The sequence below is a fragment of the Sus scrofa genome, chromosome 15 (genome assembly GCF_054392235.1).
Source record: "Sus scrofa isolate SSC_HxYL_T2T_F1_AM1 chromosome 15, Sscrofa_HxYL_maternal_Yorkshire_Landrace_v2.0, whole genome shotgun sequence".
In the NCBI taxonomy this organism is placed as follows: Eukaryota; Metazoa; Chordata; class Mammalia; order Artiodactyla; family Suidae; genus Sus; species Sus scrofa.
This window is the reverse complement of record NC_139397.1, coordinates 17,151,800-17,173,671: the sequence shown is the minus strand read 5'-3', so window position 1 is coordinate 17,173,671 and position 21,872 is coordinate 17,151,800. Positions and strand designations below refer to the sequence as shown.

The 21,872-nt window shown below is 44.4% G+C and overlaps 1 protein-coding gene across 1 annotated transcript in view; it reads left to right on the top strand.

Moving 5' to 3' along the window:
* The window catches only part of KIF5C (kinesin family member 5C), a 169,334-nt gene extending 151,023 nt beyond the window's left edge, over positions 1 to 18,311 (top strand). The window contains exon 26 of the mRNA XM_003359416.5: positions 14,528 to 18,311. The gene's annotated coding sequence lies outside the window, so the exon portion shown is untranslated. The remainder of the gene's footprint in view (positions 1 to 14,527) is intronic.
* The last annotated feature ends 3,561 nt before the right edge of the window (positions 18,312 to 21,872 follow it).

Below are 21,872 nucleotides of genomic sequence, written 5' to 3'. Positions count from 1 at the left end.
TTGGAGTCTGAGCCCTCACTAAGGAAGCTGTCGTGATCAAGGGCAACTTGGGGGACACAACAGTAATTGCTAAGGCTCAGACTAACACTTCCAAGTAGGAAGCTTGGGGGCTGCACCCAGACAGTGTTCACCTGCTCTGCCCCAGGCAGTGTGCCAAGGAGCAGGGCCAGTGGAGGTAGCCCACGGGCCAGCAGCATGTCCACCACCCGCTGTAGCCTGGAAGGGGTGGATGGGAATGACCTTGGAGGTGGGCCACCCCATCAGATGTGATCTCTGCTTTCAGTCAGAAGTAAAATTAAATCAGATGTCATCAAAGTGCTTTCGACTGCATGTTATCAGTGTTGGGGTTGACACTTGAAGGGAACCATAGGAGTAACTTGGGCAACTTGGAACAGAAAGCCTGAAACAGTGGTTCTCGGATTTTGGTGGGCATCAGCATCATCGAGCCTTCCGTGACGTAACACAGGGCCTGGGCCTCTGTTTTTTGTTTGTTTGGTTGGTTTTTACCAAGTAACGTTGCTAGCCACCAAATTTTGAGAACTACCAGCCTCAAGTATCCTAGGAGTTCCTGCCGTGGTGCAGTGGATTACGGAGGATCTGATTGCAGCAGCCTGGGTTGCTGCTGAGGCGCGGGTTCAGTCCCTGGCCTGGTGCAGTGGGTTAAAGGATCTGGCATTGCCACAGCTGTGGTGTAGGTGGCAGCTGCAGGTTGGATTCACTTTCTGGCCCGGGAACTTCCAAATGCCATAGCTGTGGCCATAAAAAATTAAAGTATCCTAAAGTGACTTATATAGGATGGGTGTTTATTTCTCTGTCATGTAAAGGACACTTGAGTGTGGTCTGTCAGTGGCTGGTGAATGAAATCTCTAGTGACAACAGAAAGATAGCCTCTTAAATTTAGATTCACTGTCTTCAGCAGGTACCTTCCTCCTTCAAGGTCACCTAAATGACTCCTGCAGTTTTAGCTATTGGTCTATGTGCCATGTTTGGCAAACAGAGAGGAGGCTGAGAAGAGGCAAGAGCAGCTCCCGGTAGAACTGGCTTCCTTTAAGTTGCCTTCCTGGAAGCCCAGTCAACTCTGATGCCTCCATCCCTTTGGCCAGAACTGAGGCACATGGCTTCACAGGAGGCTAAAGGCTGAGGACATCACTGTCCCAAATAAGAGTAGCATTCTTTTGCTGAGGACAAGGAGACAGATGTTAGGGTGGCAGCCAGAACCCCGCATTTATTGCACACCTGATCTGCAGCAGCGCTGTGCTCGATGTAATATCCGCATCAACCCATTTGATAGAAGCAACAGGTGGTGTGTGTGTGTTTGGCTCCCAGCAAGCTCTTAATAAACATACCAGCCCAGGGATTCTGGGATCGGAGCCTGTGCAGTGGAGGGTTCCTCTTCTCAGGCACTCCTGGGAAGGCCTGTCCGGCCCACGTTTTACATAAGGTACATACAGCCACAAGTCGACTGTTCACCGCCTGTAAGTCCACTTCTCACTCTGAAGATCGAAAATCGATAGGTCTGGTGAGACGTTCAAGACCTTCGAAATAAGACCATCTCACCCACCCTGGCCGTTCGTGTCATTCTCTAACTCAGAATGTTATGAGTGGTTTTGATGATTTTATCTGAAATGAAAACCTCCTTCACCCACCTGATTTATTCCCACAACTCCTGTAGCTGAGAGCTTTTCTCACAATGTCACCAAACAAGCAGGTCCCCTGTCCAGGTGTGGGGACAGTGGTGGGGTTGAGGAGCCTGGCTTAGGCCAGGAGCCCTGGGTCAGGTGTCTGGTCTTCTACTTTCTTCAGGTCACATGACCACAGAGTTGTTTCCCTGTCCGTGAAGTGGGGCAGAGCTTTTCCCTGCATCCCTGGCATTGATGCAGGCACTAAATGAGGCCATGCTTCAGAGCTGCTTGGCCCATAGCTAATGCTCAACAAATTGTCAGCTGTTTTGGAGGTTCACAGTGCAGCGCTTGGCACACAGTGGGTGACTGATGAATGCTGGTTTATATTCTCTTTTAATTCTCAGTGTTTTGTTATAAAATGGTTTGCAGTCTCTGTAACAATATTATAACCCCTGAGAAGAGAAGGCCCATGGTCTGGGTATCCTGTTTGGTGCTCTGACCAAATATAAGGGTCTTTACAGATACTATCATTGATTTTTCCAAGTTATGAACAATGTTGACTATTTTTAAGAAAATCATCTTTTTTTAAATCTCCATTGAAAAACACCCAATAATTAAAAGAAAATCATTGGGTGTTTTTCAATGGAGATTTAAAAAAAGATGATAACCAGTGGAGTGAGGGATTATAATTGGAAGTGAGGAAGATGCTGAATCATTAAAAAAAAAATTGGAAATACAGAATTCACTGCGTAGCTAGGATCAAAACCTTTTTGAGATGATCTTTCCTGCTCTTTGGCTTCTTGTTCTGAAGTGTGTCTGTCCTGTCGCAGTGATCTCAACTGCCAACATGTCCTGGCCCTTCTGTTGGAGCCAGAGTGGCACATCATACCTGGGCAGCATCTAAGCACCTTTGGGGTTTCTTTCTGCTGCTTCATTGAGGGATTTACTCACAATGCATCCTTTGGCTTATGCTCAGAGTTTCAGAGCAGCTGAAGATGCCAGCATGTTGAAATCAAAGGAACCCAGGACAATGGCAGTGTTTATCTCATCTCTTTCAAATCCAGGCTGGGGGTGGGTGTGTGTGTTAGGGAGTTGCCTTATCTTTTTCAAACTGCAAAGCTGGACACAGGGCAGTGCAGTGCAGCAAGCTAAGAATGCAGGATATGGGGTTGGGCAGATGTTCATTCCAGGCCTGGCCTTGACTCTGTTCCTAGTGACACCGGGTGAGTTGCTTGATTTCTTTCTGCCTCAGTTTCTTCGCCCGCCAAATGGGATCAAGCATTTAGTGCTTGCTCTGTACTTGGTTTAACAATAAATAAGACAAAGGAGGCTCTGTTCTCATGCAGTGACAGGCTCGTTGGTGAGAGACAGACAGCAAATAAAGAAGGTAACTTCAAATAGCAGTAAGTGTTCTGGACGGGACCTCTGGGTCAGGTGTCTGGTCTTCCACTTTCTTTAGGTTACTTAATCACAGAGTTGTTTCCCTGTGTGTGAAATGGGGCAGAGCTTTCCCCTGCATCCCCGGCATTGACACAGGCACCAAATGAGGCCATGCTTCGGAGCTGCTTGGCCCATAGCAAGTGCTCAACAAAATGTCAGCTGTCTTGGAGGTTCGCAGTGCAGTGCTCTGTACTTGGTTTAACAATAAATAAGACAAAGAAGTGTGTCTGACCTGTCGCAATGATCTCAACTGCTGACACATGGAACCTCCATGGGCCGCAGAAATAAGAACAGGTTAATGGAATAGAGATGGAAGACACTTATTTAGAGGAAGGGGTGACATTTGAGCTGAGAACTAGATGATGAGAAATGCTTACCGTGCAGTGACATGGGCTCAGACACTCCCTGGAAGGTGGAGTATGACTGTGGCATGTTTGAGGAACCACGGGAAAGCCGATAAGACTGGGGCACAGAGAACAGGGAGGCCATTCTAGTTAGGATCCTTGGGGAGGGAGATGGGGCCAGATAAATGAGGCCTTGGAGGCCAAGGTGAGCAGTTTCACGTGTAAGCTAAGAGTGGGGGCTTTGGCATGGGAGTGGTGGGACCAGGTTCAAGATTGGGAAAGATCGTCCTAAGCTGGACTCTAGAGTAAGGATAGGGGTGGAGTGAGTTAGAGCAGGGGCTCCCCTGGGGGGCTGTTGCCACTGTAGCCTGTATTGCAGTGAGCTGAGGTGGTGGCAGCCAATGCTCAGAGTCAGCCTATTTGAGAGCAGAAGGTAAGGGGAGAGGAGACAGGTGGGTGGGAATCCAAGGTGGTCCCTAGACTGGAGCCCTAGCAACCAGGTCAATATGTTATCTTTTAGCCAAGACTAGGAAAATCGGGCAATGAGCAGGTTTTATGGAAGAGTAGAGTTTGGCTGATCATGAGCTGCCTCTTAGAGGTCCATCCCAGCTTACCCTCCATGCAGTGTATTGAGAAGCCAGTGGGATCCCTGGGCCCGGGAGAAGGCCAGGGCTGAGACTGTAAAGTTATGGCCTGTAGGTTGTACTTAGGACCGTGGGCCTAGAGGAGGTAACCTGGAGGGAAGGTGGGGGGAGGCGGAGGTGGGGGTAGTTAGACCAGCAGGGGCTGGCCACTGGAAAGGTTGGGAAAAGGAGGTGGCCCCAGCAAAGGGGTCTGAAGAGGAGACTGTGAGGTTTGGGGAGGCTAAGCGGAGCCCCAGTTCCTAGGAGGGGCTGGGCAGCTGTGCCAGAGGCCACTCAGAGCTCCAGGAAGATGACCACAGAGACTGACTTTGGTAAAGGCAGAGGGCAGTAATCTAAGCTTCAGTGAGAGCGGAGGAGGGCCCAGAGAGCTTGGGGGTGGGGTGGGGAAGTAGAGCCAGCAACCACGTGCAGCTTGGAGTTTTGTTTGACCAAGCAGAGGGGTGGCCTATGTGGGGATAAGATGGGGTTTGCCTTTCTGTTTTAAGGTGGGAGCAGTTAGAGCTTATTTGTTCCTTGATGGTAATGATCCAGCTGGGAAGGAAATCGATAACTTAGGAGATGTAAGAATCACAGGTAGAGAGTTTTGGCTTCCTGAGAGGGGGTGCAAACCAGAACATAAGTGGAGGTGACACTGCACCTAAGGTTACAGGAAGGTGGAGTGAAAAGTACAGGTGCTGGTATCTGGGGTGTGCAGGGAGATGAAAGGCATCTCATGAAGCTTGTGTTTCTTGCAAGTAAGAAGCAGGTTATCAGCTGAGAGTGTGGAGGGAGGCGGGGTTGCAGGCTGAAGAGAGGTGTGAAATAGGGCCCTTGGCGCTGAGTACTTATTCAAGGCACCTTGTTTAATAGAGACACCTTTTGAGTACTTGTTCAGCAACCTGGTTATGAGGGCCCTGGAGTTTCCTGGATTTCAGCTTTCTTCCCTGGCAGGGCCAGTGGGCGCCGGTTCAAATGTGCCCACCAGATGGCGCCAGTGGGGCATTGCCGAAATGGCTGGTGAAACACTTGGTTGTGGCAGAATTGTCTTGGTTTTTCCTATATGTAGACTGTTATTTCTCAAACTTGAGTAGTAAATAGAGTGCTTTTAAGGAGATAAAATTCTCCCATATTCCCAGTTTATTTAAATTATTTTTATAATATTTAAATATTTGTAGCTTAAAAAGTGTATATACTCTCTCAACTTACTTCAACTATCAAGTCAAACCAAATCTAAAAACAAATCTGAAAACGAGATTTAAAGGAGTTCCCATCGTGGAGCAGTGGAAACAAGTCTGACTAGCACCCATGAATGGAGGTTCAATCCCTGGCCTTGCTTGGTGGGTTAAGGATCCCATGTTGCCCTGAGCCGTGATGTAGGTTGCAGACGTGGCTCAGATCCTGTGTTGCTGTAGCTATGGTGTAGGCCAGTGGCTACAGCTGATTTTGACCCCTCGCCTGGGAACCTCCATGTGCTGTGGGAGTGGCCATTAAAAAAAAAATTTAAATTCCAAAATCTCAATCACCAGCCTTTACTCAGCTTTACTAATTTAACGAATGGCAGTCTTTTGATGTTTGGTCTAGTTTGGCGTGTGTATGAAGACATGACAATTTTTTCACCCACTTTCTCTGTTAAAAACCACTGTGGAATCACAGCATGCTTTCAAGTCATTTTGTCTTCTTATGGCTGGAATGTAGCATTTTCCTATTGAGTGTGGCTTTAGCCCAAAGACGAAAGTTGTGGGGAGAAGCACCAACTTGGTCTTAGCATAAAGCAAGTATGGGGCTGAAGTAGGTTTCAAGGAAGTCAGCTAGATAATATAGAAAACGCACATTATGCTTCAGATGTCCATGGCAAGAAAAACGTCAAGTTGAAAAACTTGTGAACTGAACCAAAGATCCAGGATGCCTCTCTGTTGATGTAGGTGAAAATTGGCATCTCGAGCACAGTACTTTTATTTATTTTTTATGGCCGTACCTGCAGCATGTGGAAGTTCCCAAGCCAGGGATCAAATCGTATGTGGCAGCTGTGGCAACACTGGATCCTTAACCCATTGCACTGGCCCAGGATTGAACCCAAGCCTCTGCAGGGACCCAAGCTGTTGCAGTCGAATTCTTAACCCACTGCACCACAGCTGGAACTCGAGGACTGTACTTTTATTAAAAACCATATATATCAAGTCTGGAAATCATATCCTAGTTAATAAAATTTTGATGCACTTTGATAATATATTTGGTAAAATCTCAGTGGTGGAACCAGAGGGACTCACAGGGCTCTTAAAGTATACTACAATTCTTTTTTTTTTTTTTTTTCTTTTCTTTTTCTTAACACCGTGATTTCTCATTTTGAGGCATAAAGAAAACAGCCCTGGGAAAGCACTTCTGTAGTTTACAGCAGGGTGACCCAGGTGAATGTAACTACAGAAGGTTGTCAGGAGCCCAGGAGTCTGTTATCCCTTCATCTCAGGGTTTATGGGACATTCCCTGGGTTAGTGACAGTCACTGTACGATGGCTCTGACTCTGTGGTTCCACCACTTTGGGAGCTTATTGTGACTACATTATTAATTGTTAATAAGGAGTTCCTGTCGTGGCGCAGTGGTTAACGTATCCAACTAGGAACCATGAAGTTGAAGGTTCGATCCCTGGCCTTGCTCAGTGGGTTAAGGATCCGGCGTTGCCGTGAGCTGTGGTGTTGGTCGCAGACTCGGCTTGGATCCCGAGTTGCTGTGGCTCTGGCGTAGGCTGGCAGCTACAGCTCCGATTCGACCCCTAGCCTGGGAACCTCCATATGCCGCAGGAGCGGCCCAAGAAATGGCAAAAAGACAAAAAAAGAAAAAACAATTGTTAGTAAAAAGAATACCTTTAACATCTGAAGTGGTGGGTTGAAGGCACATGTATAACAAAGATCCCCGGGCTTTCACCCCTGTTTCCTTTTGCTGCCATAACACAGTTATCTGTGACTGAGGGTCTGAATTCCTGGAGCCCATGTAACCTGTGTGCCTGCTGCATTCAGGTTCTTCACCCTGCCACCCGGGCCAGACACTGGGAACGCACAAAAGACCTTCTGCAGGAAGTCTAGTCACAGTGAGCAACACCCAAACAGGGAAATTTCAAGTATGCATTAAAGGCAGGAATTCCAGGGAGTTCCCCTCATGGCTCAGCAGTTAGTGAACCCAACTAGCATCCATGAAGACGCGGGTTCGATCCCTGGCCTCACTCAGTGGGTTAAGGATCTAGCATTGCCGTGAGCTGTGGTGTAGACACAGACATGGCTCAGATCCTGTGTTGCTGTGGCTGTGGTGTAGGCCAGCTGCTACAGCTCCGATCAGACCCCTAGCCTGGGATCCTCCATATGCCACAAGTACGGCTCTAAAAAGACAAAAGGACCAAAAATAAATAAATAAATAAAGGTAGGAATTCCAGTATGTTCCAGCCTTGCATGTCAACCTCAGATTTCTTGATTCTAAATGCCCCTGGTCATTTCCTCATACTCACTATCCTCAGCTAAAGTCCACTTAGGCCACTGGCTCTTCTTTCTTTGAACTGGGAAAGCTCCACCTTCTCAGAAGCCCCACCCCCTCTTCCTCCACCACATTCCTCACCCCACCTCAGGCAGAATGGAGTTTTCTCTCAAGCTCTGGACTACCTGGAACAACAAGGCCCTTCTGTCTGGTCCTTGGTATGGCCTTAGATTCAGGCTGAGCTTCCCCAGCTGGCAGCTACTCATTTATATACTGGCTTTTCTTACACACTCTGTCTTCCTTCTTGTTTTGCTTCTCTCTGTCCTAAATGCCTCCATCCAACTTGCCTTGCACCATTGTTGGGGTTTGCCTTGACCTTTCTCCTGTTTTTGATATCCTAATCACACAGTTTTATTTCATTTTTGTTTGTTTATTTATTTATTTTTGACCCTTTAGGGCTGTACCCATGGCATATGGAGGTTCCTGGGCTAGGGGCTGAATCAGAGCTGGGGCCCATGCCACAGCCACAGTGATGCCAGATCCTTAACCCACTGAGCAAGGCCAGGGATCAAACCCGCATCCTCATGGATTAGTCACGTTCGTTACCACTGAGCCACAACAGGAGCTCTTCATCACACATTTTTAAGATGTAGACATAAGATGCACCGGCTGACTTCTGCCTTCAGCAAAAATGGGTTTGCATGGAGGATGAGAGAGGAGCTGCTTTGGGATTTAGCTCTTTGAAGCCAAGAAGCCTCATTTACAGTAGGTCATGTGGAACCCCGAAGCCACACACGTGGTCTGCATTAAAACTACTGGGGCTCTTGGAAAATCCTAGCTGTTAAATGGCTGAGTCACAGGCATAGGCAGGCAGAGGGACTTTTTGCTACAGGCAGGGAGCTGGGGGAGCTCAGGACCTGGAGCTGGACCACCAGGGGTTGAGTCCCAGCTTGTCCCGGTCCTGGGTGAGTTACTTCATCTCTCTGGGCCTCACGCCCTCATCTGTAAGATGTGGCCAGATGGTACCTACTCATGGGGTGACCGTGCGGGTCACATACATGAATATCTCAGAGCTTGGATGAATGCTGGCACGGAGCAAGCCCTCGTGATCACCTGTGGTCCCCGTCGAGCCCAGCTTTATTGGACGTTCTACAAAGAGGCCAAGTGAACCATCAAGATCTTGACAACTTGCTAGTAGTGGATCCTGGACCAAGAACTCCAGTATACTCTGCAGCAGTCCTCAAAGTTCCTGGCCTTAGAACCTTTGACATTCTTAAAAATTATTGACGACATCAAAGAACTTTTGTATTTCTGGGTTACGTCTATCTATAGGTATTATGTTAGAAATTGAAATCAAAACACTCAAAGTAGTATTTCTATTAACAAATGCCAGGAGTTCCTGTCATGGCTCAGCAGAAATGAATCTGACTAGTAACCATGAAGACACAGGTTTGATCCCTGGCCTCGATCAGTGGGTTAAGGATCTGGCATTGCCACGAGCTGTGGTGTAGGTCTCAGACCCAGCTCAGATCTGGCGTTGCTGTGGCTGTGACATAGGCCAGTGGCTACAGCTCCGATTTGACCCCTAGCCTGGGAACCTCCATATCCTTTGCATGAGGCCCTAAAAAAGACAAAAAAAAAAAAAAAGAAAGAAAATGCCATTTTTTGGAGTTCCCTGGTGCCTCAGTGGGTTAAGGATCTGGTATTGTCACTGATGTGACTCAAGTTGAGTCCCTGGCCCAGGAACTTCTGCATGCCATAGGCATAGCCCACCCCACCCTCCCCAAAAAAATAATCAAAGAAAAACAAATGCCATTTTTAATGAAAAGTAATCATTTTCCAAAACAAAAAACAGAATGGCACTGTTTTGTGGTTTCACAGATCTCTATTATTAAGCTTAATAGACAACAGCTGAATTCCCATTGCTGCTGCTGTCTCCTCTCTGCTCTAGTGTGTTGTTTTAGTTGAAGTATCTGAAGAAGACCCAGCTTTGTCACTCCAGACAAGATTCTTGTCCATTTAATAGCTAAGAAAACCGTGGCATGGAGAACTTCCGATCACAGTACCTTCAATCACAGGTTTGTGTTGGGAATTGAAAGGAGAGTGAAAAGTTATAGAAGGATGCCTGGCAAAAATTAGGCCTGAGGAGTTCCCATGTGGCTCAGTGGGTTAAGGAGCCAGTGTTGTCACTGCAGTGGTTCAGGTTTTGATCCCTGGACTGGGAAGTTCCACATGCTCTGGATGCAGCCAAAAAAAAAAAAAAAAGGCCCTGACAAACATTTGCCAGTGTTATAGTGGCCATGGAGACAGGCCTAAAAGGAGTAGATGAAGGAGAATTTTAGGGAGAAAAGACAGAAAAGGTGGGCACTTTAAAACTAGCATTGTGAATTCAAAGGGCGGCATCGCAGGGAACCTAGGAGAAAGAATCCCTCGCTTGGTCTCCCATGCAGTGGCTGCTGGACTTCATTCTCCTCGGTGCATAGTTCTCAGAGTTATGAGTTCAAAATTGCCCCTCCCCAGCAGATGGACTGGTGCTCCTGGAAGATGAACCCATTTCTGTTCAGCAGTGATACGTCAGGTGCAGTTGGTAATTCTTGTAATGTGGGGACAGAATGGTAAGGCAAAAGGAAAGATAAAACTGTGTGCTGTTTGGATTAAGCGTAAATCCACTGCACGCAACTGCGTAAGCCAAAGTGGGCGGGAAACAATCTCTAACTCCTTGCAAAACCCATGTATAATTAGCTCCTTTCTTCAGCCTTCCCCACCCCTTCTAAAGAAAGGCGACTTTATTTCCTCCTAACTGGTCACTTGTTGCCCCTCTGAATTACCACCCCCAGTCGGGCAGAAGCCCAGGGGCAGACCACTAGCAGGTCATGTGGTCCAGTACCATGCTTTTAGGCAAGTGAGTTGACTTCCCTGAACCACCAAAGGAGGGTCAGCAGAACTGGCTTTTAAATGTTCTCAGAGTTCCTGTTGTGGCTCAGCAAATCCAACTAGTAACCCTGAGGTTGCGGGTTCCATCCCTGGCCATGCTCAGTGGTTTAAGGATCCAGCATAGCCGTGAGCTGTGGTGTAGGTCGCAGACATGGCTCCGATCCCGTGTTGCTGTGGCTGTGGTGTAGGCTGGCTGGTAGCTCCCATTCGACCCCTAGCCTGAGAACTTCCATATGCTGTGGGTGTGGCCCTAAAAAGAAAAAAACAAATGTTCTTAAGACTCACCAACCTCTCTGGATGGCCAGTCCATGTTATCAGAGCAGTCCGAGATGGTTTTTCTTGGGACTAAGCATTTACCTCTGTATGTTACATCCATTCTCTCCCTGATATCTCAGAGGTGAACATCTAGACGGTTGGGGGGATAGATGGGAGTATCTAGTTGAATCCATTTTTCTTGGGCCTACTGAAAAGGTTGCTTTGGCAGACAGGCCCATAAAGATCTCTAACTCAGGATGAAAGAGCACTGCTAGGTAATAAAGGACGGGTTTTTTTGGTGGAGCTCCTGTGTTTTCCTTTCAGAGCCCTCACAATCTGTTCTCTCGAACCCTCCTCCAGGGGGGTTAAACTAAGCAGGTCAGGCCTCCTTTGTGGCCCCCTGTTTCTCCCAAACTGTTAGCCAGAACATGTCGAATCTTGCACGCTGGGAGGAGTAAGGGGCTTGGAATGAAAGGCCTTCTGTGGAAACCATGTCACTTCATGGTCTGCTGGAGTTGTCAAGACCACCCCGTTGAGTTTGTGTGTCGAGTGCTTGGCTGTGTCATCATGCGTTGGCTGCAGTCATCATGTTAAGCCATAATCCTACAGTTTCAGGTATGTTCTTGGTATCTCCCTGCCTCCAGGCACACAGGACGACCATCTCATGACCAGGGCAACCCACAAATGATTCTGAGATAGTGTGCTTAGGAAAATGAACCCATAAGAAAAGTGAAACGAGGGTTTCACAGGTCATATTCAGAAAGCATCCCTGAGCCTCTTGGTTTTCAGCTCAAAATGGGTTGAAATGACAACCAGGTTTTTCATTTCTGGTCCTAATGATAAGCACAGAATCTCACCAGAGAGGCTGAGGATGCTCTTCCCAAAGACAAATCCCTCTGTGTGACTTCTGAAAATGACGGGAATAGTACCATATAAGGCTGCTTAAACCGCTTTTAATTGAGCAGCTTTGTAATTGTGAGCAATTGCACTGTTGGAGCAAGAAATGGTCGTTATCAAATGAGCTCACTGAATGTTTATTTTTTGTGTCGTGAAAGAGGTGGTATTCTAAAAAGGAATGTGCTCTCTTTTTTTTATACTCAATTTCTGTTCTTTATTCTTTTTATCCCCACCCACTTGGCTCTTATCTATTTTAAAAATCCCTTTCCACATTGAATTTTTGTTTGTTTATAATTTATAGCCTGCTTATGTATACAAAAATGTGAATTTGCATACAATATTATAACACATAAATCAGGAGAGTGAAGACAATAAAAGTTAGAGAGGGAGAGAGCATTGTAGCAGGTGAGATATTTACCACAGTTGAGCACTAAATTTGGATGTAAGCCTTCGAGGCAAAAAGAGAAAGCATGATGTATCAGGTTGGAGTTCTTTTTTTGATTACATTATAGTTGATTTGCAATTTTATGTCAGTTTCAGGTGTACAACACAGTGAATTTAAATTCTTATAGATTATACTCCATTTATAGTTATGAAATATTGGCTATATTCCCTTTGTTACACAATATATTCTTGCGGCTTATTATTTTATGCATAGTAGCTTGTACTCCTCAATCCTTTACCCCGTCTTGCTCCTTCTCCCCACTGGTAACCACTATCAGTCTGTTTTGTTGTTGTTGTTATATTACTAGTTTGTTTTATTTTTTCAGGTTCCACATATAAGTGATAATGTACATTAGTTGTCTTTGTCTGATTTACTTCACTAAGCATGATATCTTCTAGGTCCATTCATGTTGCAAATAGAAAAAATTTTAATTCTTTTTTATGGCTGAATAGTATTCCATTATGTATCTATATGGAGTTCTTTTAAAATCAGAAGAGCAGTTGGGTTTTACTTAGTGTTTTTTATACTTCCTGTGCTTGGCAGTTCCCATGTGTTTCCTTTCTTTTTTTTATTAAAGTAAAAAAAGTTGTGCCAGTTTCTGCTGTACAGGAAAGTGACCTAGTCATACATATATATACATTCTTTTTCTCATATTATGCTCCATCGTGTTCTATCCCAAGAGACAGGATATAGTTCCCTGCACTATATAGTAGGACCTCATTCCTTATCCACTCTAAATGTAATAGTTTGTATCTACTAACCCCAAACCCCCAGCCCATCCCACTCCCTCCCCGCCCTTCTCCTTGGTAACCACAAGTCTGTTCTCTTTGTCTGTGAGTCTGTTTCTGTTTTGTAAATAGGTTCATTTGTGCCATATTTTAGATTCCACTTATAAGTGATACGGTATTTTTTTTCTCTTTCTGACTTACTTCACTTAGTAGAAAATCTCTAGCTGCATCCATTGCTGCAAATGGCATTTTTTCACTCTTTTTTAATGGCTGAGTGGTAGGTATTCCATTATATATGTGTGTACCATATCTTCTTAATCTATTCATCTGTAAATGGATATTTAGGTGTTTCTACATCTTGATTATTGTGAATAGTGCTGCTACAAACATAGGGGTACGTGTATCTTTTTTTGTAATTTTTTTTCATTGTTATTTCCCCAATGCAATCTTTTTTCTGCTGTACAGCATGGTGACCAAGTTACACATACATGTATACATTTTTTTCTCACATTATCATGCTCCATCATAAGTGACTAGGCATAGTGTGCAGCAGGATCTCATTGCTAATCCATTCCAAAGGCAATAGTTTGCATCCATTAACCCCAAGCTCCCAATCCACCCCACTACTTCCCCCTCCTCCCAGCAACCACAAGTCTATTCTCCAAGTCCATGATTTTCTTTTCTGTGGAAAGGTTCATTTGTGCCGTATATTAGATTCCAGATATAAGTGATATCATTTGGTATTTGTCTTTCATCTTTCTGACTTACTTCACTCAGTATGAGAGTCTCTAGTTCCATCCATGTTGCTGCAAATGGCATTATTTTGTTCTTTTTTATGGCTAAGTAGTATTCAATTGTGTATACATACCACATTTTCTATTTGAATTGTAGTTGTGTCTGGATATATGCCCAGTCCCTGTGACAACTTTCAGGGACCGTGAAAGTTGAGTTGATTGGAGTTGGTCCAAAGGCTGACTGAGGCCACTCTGGGGCTGGCCTCTGAGTCAGGACTAGTGAGTTTTCATCCTGGAGACTTGACTGTGATCAGATGAACATTCTGGTGGGGCATGGAATGAAATCAGTGTGGTGGTCTTCCAAGTAACTTCATCATCTGGTGGAGGGGAAGCATACCTTTCAGGACTGGGAGCCTCTTTCGTGAGAGAGCCTGGGTCAGGGGATGTGTCTGACCTGCCTGGATACCTTAAAGTGCTGGCAAGTAAGAAATGGTGGTTTGAGTTCCCTGAGGAATGAGAAAATGCATTATGTTTTCTCCAAGTATCTGTAGTTTCAATAGACAGTAACTTTTAGAAAAGACTCTTGTCAGGGCTAAATATTAGAGCAAAAGCAGTAAGTAGGAGGCTGTGCTGTCCACTTGGTAGTGGCCACATGTGACTACTGAGCACTTGAAAGGTGCCCAAGTCCACTCCAAGATGTGTGGAAAGTGCAAAATATACACCCAGATGGCAAACACTGTGGGGAGAAGACTGTGCCCTATCTCAGTAGTAATCTTATAAAGTGAATTATCTCAGAACCTAATATGGGTTTACATGTTGAAGTGAGGCTATATTGACTGTATGGGGTTAAATAAAATATATTATTAAAATTAATCTTACCTGTCCCTTTTCACTTGAAGCTTTAAAATTAAATGCATGGCTCACACGGTATTTCATTTGGGACAGCTCTGGTTTAAATATCTAAAATGAATTTTTTTCCCCCCGAGGAGTGAATTTCCATTGTGTTCTCTAACTCCTATGTTCTCTCTTTGGTTCTCTTTCAACAGATATGACTCTCCACGTAGCATGTCAAGGACTACATTGATCACCAAAATTCCTTTCTTTTTTTTTCTCTCCTACACAATTTCCATTTTCTTTTACACTTGCTTACCCCAGCCATCTGCAGTACACCAGTTTCAGATATTTGAGCTGTGTAGAGTTTCTCTGTGTATAGATGTGTGCTTGGACTTTTCTCTTCCTGAGATATCTGAAGGGGACAATTACAGAAGATCCACTTACTCCTGGGACCTATTGCTGCTGGCATTGGGTGGTCACTGGGTGGCCTCGGAGCCTCCTTTCTCAGCAGTCACCATCCCGGCAAACACCATTCCCTGGGGGAAGCAACCAAGTGCCGTGGAGGTGGGGGAGGGCCCCCCCTCCTGCCCATTGCAACTGTCTGGTTTCCTGTAAAATAAACACATTACTTTATATTTTTAGGGAACAAAAAAAGTGCTGCTATAGAGTTCACAATTTTCATTCTGAACACTTTTCCAAAACAAACCACCCCAAAGACACGTTTTGAATACCCTGGTCTCATCTTTGGATCTGTAAAATACATGTTTTAGTATGACACCTGTTCAAAGGCAAAGCAAATTTCTTAGAGACAGAAAAACAATCTGACAGTAGTGATGTAGAAATTGTTCACTCAGACACATTTATGTAAATGCAAGAAGTCATAACATTCACTTCTGAGCTGCTTGCTATTGAACCTGCAGTGACTAGTCTCAGCCAGCCCAGTTTGAGCATCATTCCTTCAGAAGTGTTGAAAATGCTGTGAAGTTGGACAAACAGAAAATGGGGCTGACCCCCTCCTTGCTTCCTCCTCCCTGATCCTACAGGAGCTTGCATGGGGGGATGGCCTCTTTCTCTAGGGAACCATCCTAAGGCTGGAGGGGGTATTGCTAATGAAATCCAGGACCATTCCAGCAGTTGAAAAAGGGAGCCTCGGGGGGAAGTCATTGACATGTTTTTGTGCCTATGAACAAGTTGCCATGAATAAGTTGTTATATTAACCCAACCTTGCTGACTGAGTTCTCTCTTTGGCATCAAAGAGATAGGTTTCATCTTAGGCAGAATTAGAGGAAATCAATGTGGATGGATTTTCTTAGCCAGCTATTGTTTTATTCAACTACACGAATCTAAAGCTGAAGCCACTCTTATTTTCAGTTGTGCATATTTAAAATGAACAATTTCCAAGTAGTCAGCTTTTCAGGGATGCCAATGAAGATTCATTAAGTTAGTCTTGTGTGCTGCTGTTTGTTTTGATCAATTTGAAGGCTAAGTCAATGACAGCCAAACCAATCTCGGTGTAAGCACCTATCCTATGGTTGTGCCTGCCCTGGATGAGCACTGGCTGCATCTGCTGCTGTCATCACTGGAATGAAATTATGCTGAGAGAGACGTTTCACATTCTCATCACCGGTGGGTGGTAGTTTGTGCGTGCGTGTGTGTGTGTGTGTGTGTGTGTGTGTGTGTAGCACTAAAGACTGAATTGACTTCCAAACTCTTCTTGTATAAGATTTCCCTAACCAAGAAGAGCGCTTCAACTTAATTTATTTGTTAAATGTTGCACTTTGTTTATGTGTGTTTTGTTTTGTTTGGGGGGTAGAGAGAAGAGGGCGAATTCTACTGAAGTATTTATTTCATAAAAGTGATAATTTTGCAACCATTTACATTTTCAAAATTCTTCTGTTTGATTTTTTTCTGTTGTTGCTAGTACTTGCCCAATATAACTGCTCAAATGCTGTTTGCCACCTGATAGAAGGATCCTTGCAGGACAGGTTTTGCAAACTTTATCAGCATATGCCATAAATTACAACCTTGCTGTTAATATGTTTGCCCCTGACTTTGGAAGTTAAAACATTAGTCTTTGAGAAGATTGCCAATGAATAAATTGTCACACCACTGCTGTCTGTCCTGCAACTGTTCAGCTATATATTTGGAAATAGAACAAAGGTCAGTAATTCTTTCTTTGGGCCTTCTTGTTTTAATAGATTATTTTAGACTATTTTCCAAAGTGATTTTTCCCTGGGCACCTCTTTTCTAATTCTGAAAGGCTGTTTGGGCCTTTTATGTTTCCAAAAGAAACACTCACATGTAGTTCCATATTTCTTGATCTCTAAAATTCACTTTACTTTTACTCACAGAGAAAGTTGGCTTTGACGTCTCTTAAAGATAATTGTGCTAGGTGCTGATCAGCCAGTCAGTTCACCTGGCTTTAATCTTTATAGGACCTCTAAACTAATTTTCCTACACTGTGACTAAAAGGTAGGCAGATCCTTGGAATGAATTATATGGTATATTCACATGGATCCCTAAACATTACTTTATATAATAAGGTAATATCAGGACTATATCTACAGGTTGCTTTTGTCAAGAGCCACATTCATGCAATTTTCACTTTTTTGAACTCTTGTACCTTTACATTTGTACTCCAGATGTGAAGACCACATTTCTGAATGACTAAGCCTATGATTATATTTTGGTTATATGCTGCTCTTTTGCTTGTGTGTGTGTGTGTGTGTGTGTTTCTCCTCTATGAATAATTTTATATTTTATGCTACTTCTTCAAAATTTATTCTTTGATGCTGTAAAAGAATAACCGGATGGTTTCTACACACAATCTCTCCCTGCAGGATGGTGGATTGTTAAATTAGAGGAATGCTCTTTGAGATATCAACATTTATGGTGGAGACTAAAAAAATATTAATGCCAAATGTGTTTTGGTCAATTACTAGAGAATTCTGTACAAATGCGTCTTCTCTCCCAATGCTGTCCAGTTTGCCTTGTTGAATGGCAAGTAGTAGGGAGAACAGAACAGAAGTGTGGATTAAGACTTTTAAAGGAAATAGTATCGTATGATTAAGGAAATTAGAATTTGTAGAAATACTGGGATCAATGAAGAAATAAAAATGTCTGTCTAGAATGTAGCATCTAGAGAGTTTTTGAAGCCCTGACTTCACATGAGGAAGTGATGTTTCTGTTCACAGCCAGCCTCAGCCATCACCAAGACTCATGGGGGGAATATCACTTCTTTTCTAGAGAAATAACTGAAAGCAAATAAAAATTCTTAACAGTCCCCTCTTTGGAGTGTTTTTTTTTGTTTTTTTGTTTTTTTGTGTTTTTTTTAGGAGACATTAGCAGAAGACATTTAGATTCTTGCTCTGTGACTTCTTAGGAAGTTTTTCATTGGCAGGGGCAGGAGGGGGCGGGCAGGGGGAGGATGTCACTTAGAAGTTCTCTCACCCTGAATATCTTGACCAAGCTCAAGGAACCATCACACTCTAAAATGGCTTCACTGAACACTAACTGTCGACTTTTTTACTGGATAAGGGCCAGGTAATAGCCGAAGGAGGCACCACTCCATGAAGTCTGCTTACACATTTACAAATTGCCTATGAGTTTAAAATACTTTTTACTGTGTGCAGATATAAGGGGAATAGGGCATTCTGTAGAATTTATACATGTCTAGTTGTAAAGGATGTCATGTGTACTGCAGATGTGTGTTCTCTGGGCTTTGTGTATCTGTACAGTACCTTTCATTAAAAAAAAAAAATTGTGGACAAATTTGTTCTGGTGGTGTGAGGGGGGAGAATGGCAGTTTATATAAAGTAATCATGCTGTAATATAGTACATGTAACAAAAGATCTGGAAGTAACCCTCCCCTGGCCCATGGAAAAATCTGGTTGTCTTCTAGGTTCCAAAATGAAGATGTATGGATACTCTGGCAGACTGCATGTTGTATAATTTGAAAAATACTAAAAGTGGAAAATAAAGTTGAATTAAACTTTGGCTGGTCTGGGGTTTTTTGTTTGTTTTTCCTTTCTTTTTTTTTCTTTTTTGGGCCATGCCCATGGCATCTGGAAGTTCCCAGGCCAGGGGTCGAATGGGAGCTGCGGCTGCCGGCCTGTGCCACAGCCACAGCCACAGCGGATCTGAGCTGCATCTGGGACCTATACCACAGCTCATGGCAATGCTGGATCCTTAACCCACTGGGTGGGGCCAGGGATCAAACCCAAATCCTCATGGATACTAGTTGGGTTCAACCCGCTGAGCCACATTGGGAGCTCCCTGATCTGTTTTTTCTTATTTGAGTCATCCTAAAGGCTCTCTCACTAAAGGCCTCAGTGCTGGCATGAAGATGGGCCATTTTCTGGCCATGAAGTTCATTTGAGGAAGCAGCTGCTTGAATTCGAAGCCTGAGCAAAGTCCACCTTGACCTGTTTGTCTTTTGCTTTGCTTTAATATCTGCTTTTAACTTTTTTCATTGAAGAATCAGGAAAACCTGACATTTGTTCCTTCAGCACTAAAAAGACTGCCACTGATGCCAGTAAGTGTCTTAACTTTTTAAAAAGCAGGATTGAGTTAAAGCTTCATAGATCAGTGTATGAGGTGAATTTCTGAATTTCTTCTTGCCCGAGAAAGGCACTTACTCTAATAATATGTTCCAGCTCATTAGCATTCTCAGAGCTCTGCATGTGTGGAAAGATTATTGGCCTTTTTTTTTTGAAGGTTTGGGGTGTATTCCTGTTTAACCTACTGATTATTACTATTAATGTACAGGGCTAAGATCTTGTGAGAGGATGCCAGGGTGTGAAGCCTTCGGAGAATAACAGACAGCAAGATAGGATTATTTTTAGCTGCTCTCTTAACAAAGAGACTTCTTCCACTGAAATCCTGTGACCGTGCATGGCCTTATATTTGTAAAACACCCTCATTCTCACTCTTGGTTTGATTAAAGTTGGATGAGAGCCAGACATTAAACTGCTTTCATCAATTAAAAATGGAAGGATGTGGGAATTCCCTTTGTGGCACAGCAGAAACAAACCCAATTAGTATCCATAAGGATGTGGGTTTGGTCCCTGGCCTTGCTCAGTGGGTCAGGGATCTGGCATTGCCATGAGCTGTGGTGTAGATTTGACCCCTAGCCTGGGAACTTCCATATGCTGCAGGTGCGGCCCTAAAAAACAAACCAAAAAAAAAAAAAAAAAAGTGGAAGGATGGATACCAAATAAAGGAAATAAAGGTTTTATAAATGGAATTGAGGGCACTGCAGATGATGTGTTTTTGTGTTATCTTATCCATCTCCTTGAATTTGTTATTTCTCCATCTTCTTGATTTTGGAGGAGACAGTTACCAGATATCAGATGGTTAGAGGTGATTTATGTAGTAAAACTTGGAACACAGTGGATGAATATTTAGGCAGAAGCCTGTTTATTTAAAATGGGAAAGCAGTCCTGATCACAAAGCACAGAATTGCAAAGAACATTTCAGCATCACTGGGAAGTGACCCCATAGGTTCCAGGACCAGCAGCTCTGCGATGCGGCACGTCTGCACTAACACCCACTCTTCCCTGGGTTTCTACGAGCTTTTCTCGAGGTTTCCTGTTCTGAGCTCTGAGCCGTGCTCAGGCTATGCCTTGGAAGCACTGCAAGCTGAGCATCTGTGGGAGAATGGGGAACTGAAGCTATAAACTGCCAAAGCAATTACCAGTGATGTGTGTATTGGCAGGTTTAATTCCAGCATTTGTGACAGGTTACATCTTGTGATTTGTCTTATGTACATAATAAGTAGAACAGGAGTGGGAGGTATCTCATCAGAGGAAAATGTGGGCTCACTTGACAAAAGGCAGTCGGAGCCATGGGATTTTTACTTTCCCTTTGGTGTTGGGTGGTTCTTCAGCCAATCTGCTGAGAAAGCACCCATTTCTGTGTGATTAGTTGTATTCAAAATCATAAAAGCCTTGCAGGTAACCCCAACCCTTGTGGATCTTCCCACTTGCAATACGCTGTGGCGGCCAGGTTGGAATCCTCCACCTGCTTGGCTCCCGTTGTGTGGAAGGAGGTTCTATTTGGATCCCCTCTTTCCAGGACCCTTCAAACCCTCGCCCCTCCCTGTAGCCAGACTGCAAATTGTTCTCATAGGATAGCTTAAAAAAAAAACAAAAACAAAAACAAAAAACCCTCAGCTCAGATTGTTTACCTGAAATGAGAAAAACTGATAATCTTGCTTCCGATGATGTGTACAGCACATGGAAAGCTGCAGCAGGCAGTGGATTAAGGCGAGACTATCCTGGCTGTGTGCCAGACACTCTTTTAAGGACCTTGCACATATTAATCCGTCTAATCCTTCTACTAACCCCACGAGGTAGGCACCATTATCTCCACTTTAGCGGAGAAGAAGCAGGCACAGAGAGGTTAAGCACCTTGGCCTGAGGTCTCACAGCTGGAGGGAAAAGCCAGGACTCAAACCCAGGCAGACTGGTTTGTGCTTGCCACAGCTTGTAGCACTGCCTCTCAGGACAGTGCTGTGTGTGTGTTTGTGTGTGTGTGTAGTGATAACCGGCAACCATCCTCAAAAATCCTTTTGTAAGGAATTTATACATAGTTTCATTACTTTGCAACTTCATGTGTTTTCCTTTCATAAGAAGCTGAGACCTTATTTGAATTACTTTTAGCAATCAAATGCACCTAGGAAAGAATCAGCCAAATGCTAACCAAGCCACCTCACAGCACTTCACAGCCTGCCTGATAACCTCTGCAGGGCTTCTGGAGGGAGGCTGCCTGCAGGAGTACAGTGCTCAGAATCTGCTTCATACACAGCAGATACTTAGAAGTGCAGCAATTATTTCAGCCACTGGTTTTCAAACTGTGTTCAGTAAGATTTCACTTATCCATGTTGACTTTTTTTTTCTCTCTCTTTAGGGCACTATGTCTAGTTGCGTTTTAAAATATGTAACTTGTATTCCTCGGCTTCTCAAGCTAAAAATAAAGCATGGTTCTTTGATCCAGCTGAACCAGCCCTATCGGAAGGTCTGGGTGGGTTCCTTCGTCCTCAGGTCTGTGTGAGGCCTCAGAGAAGGCTCTCAGAAATCACTGCTGATAATAGCTGCCCTGTACCTCACCTCCAGCCCTGTCACAATGATTAATAGGATCTCATTTTAGTGGTTTGGGTTTTAGAAAAAAATAAACATGCCAATCATACCACACATGCATGTGCATGTCCAACAACATAAAGGGACAGGAACAGCACTAGCGGGGTTCCCTGAGCCCCGCACTTGACCGCAGACTCGCTTTACCTGTGCCTCTCCTGTCTGAGGATGCTTCTGATGTGCCACTGCAGGGCTGGGAAGGACAAGCTTGTGGCAAAAGTGTCTGGGTCACGAGATGTTCCTTCCTTCAGCCAGTGGCAACATGGTCGCCTGCAAGCCAGACCCCAACCAGCAGCTGAGGCATCCTTGCTGTCCTGCAGTGCCCCCTTCTGGGACATGCCCACAATAGCAAAATACCCCCAGAGCACTGGCTGTCAGGCAGTGATGCTACTGAGACATTCCAAATGGAAGGAATGATGGA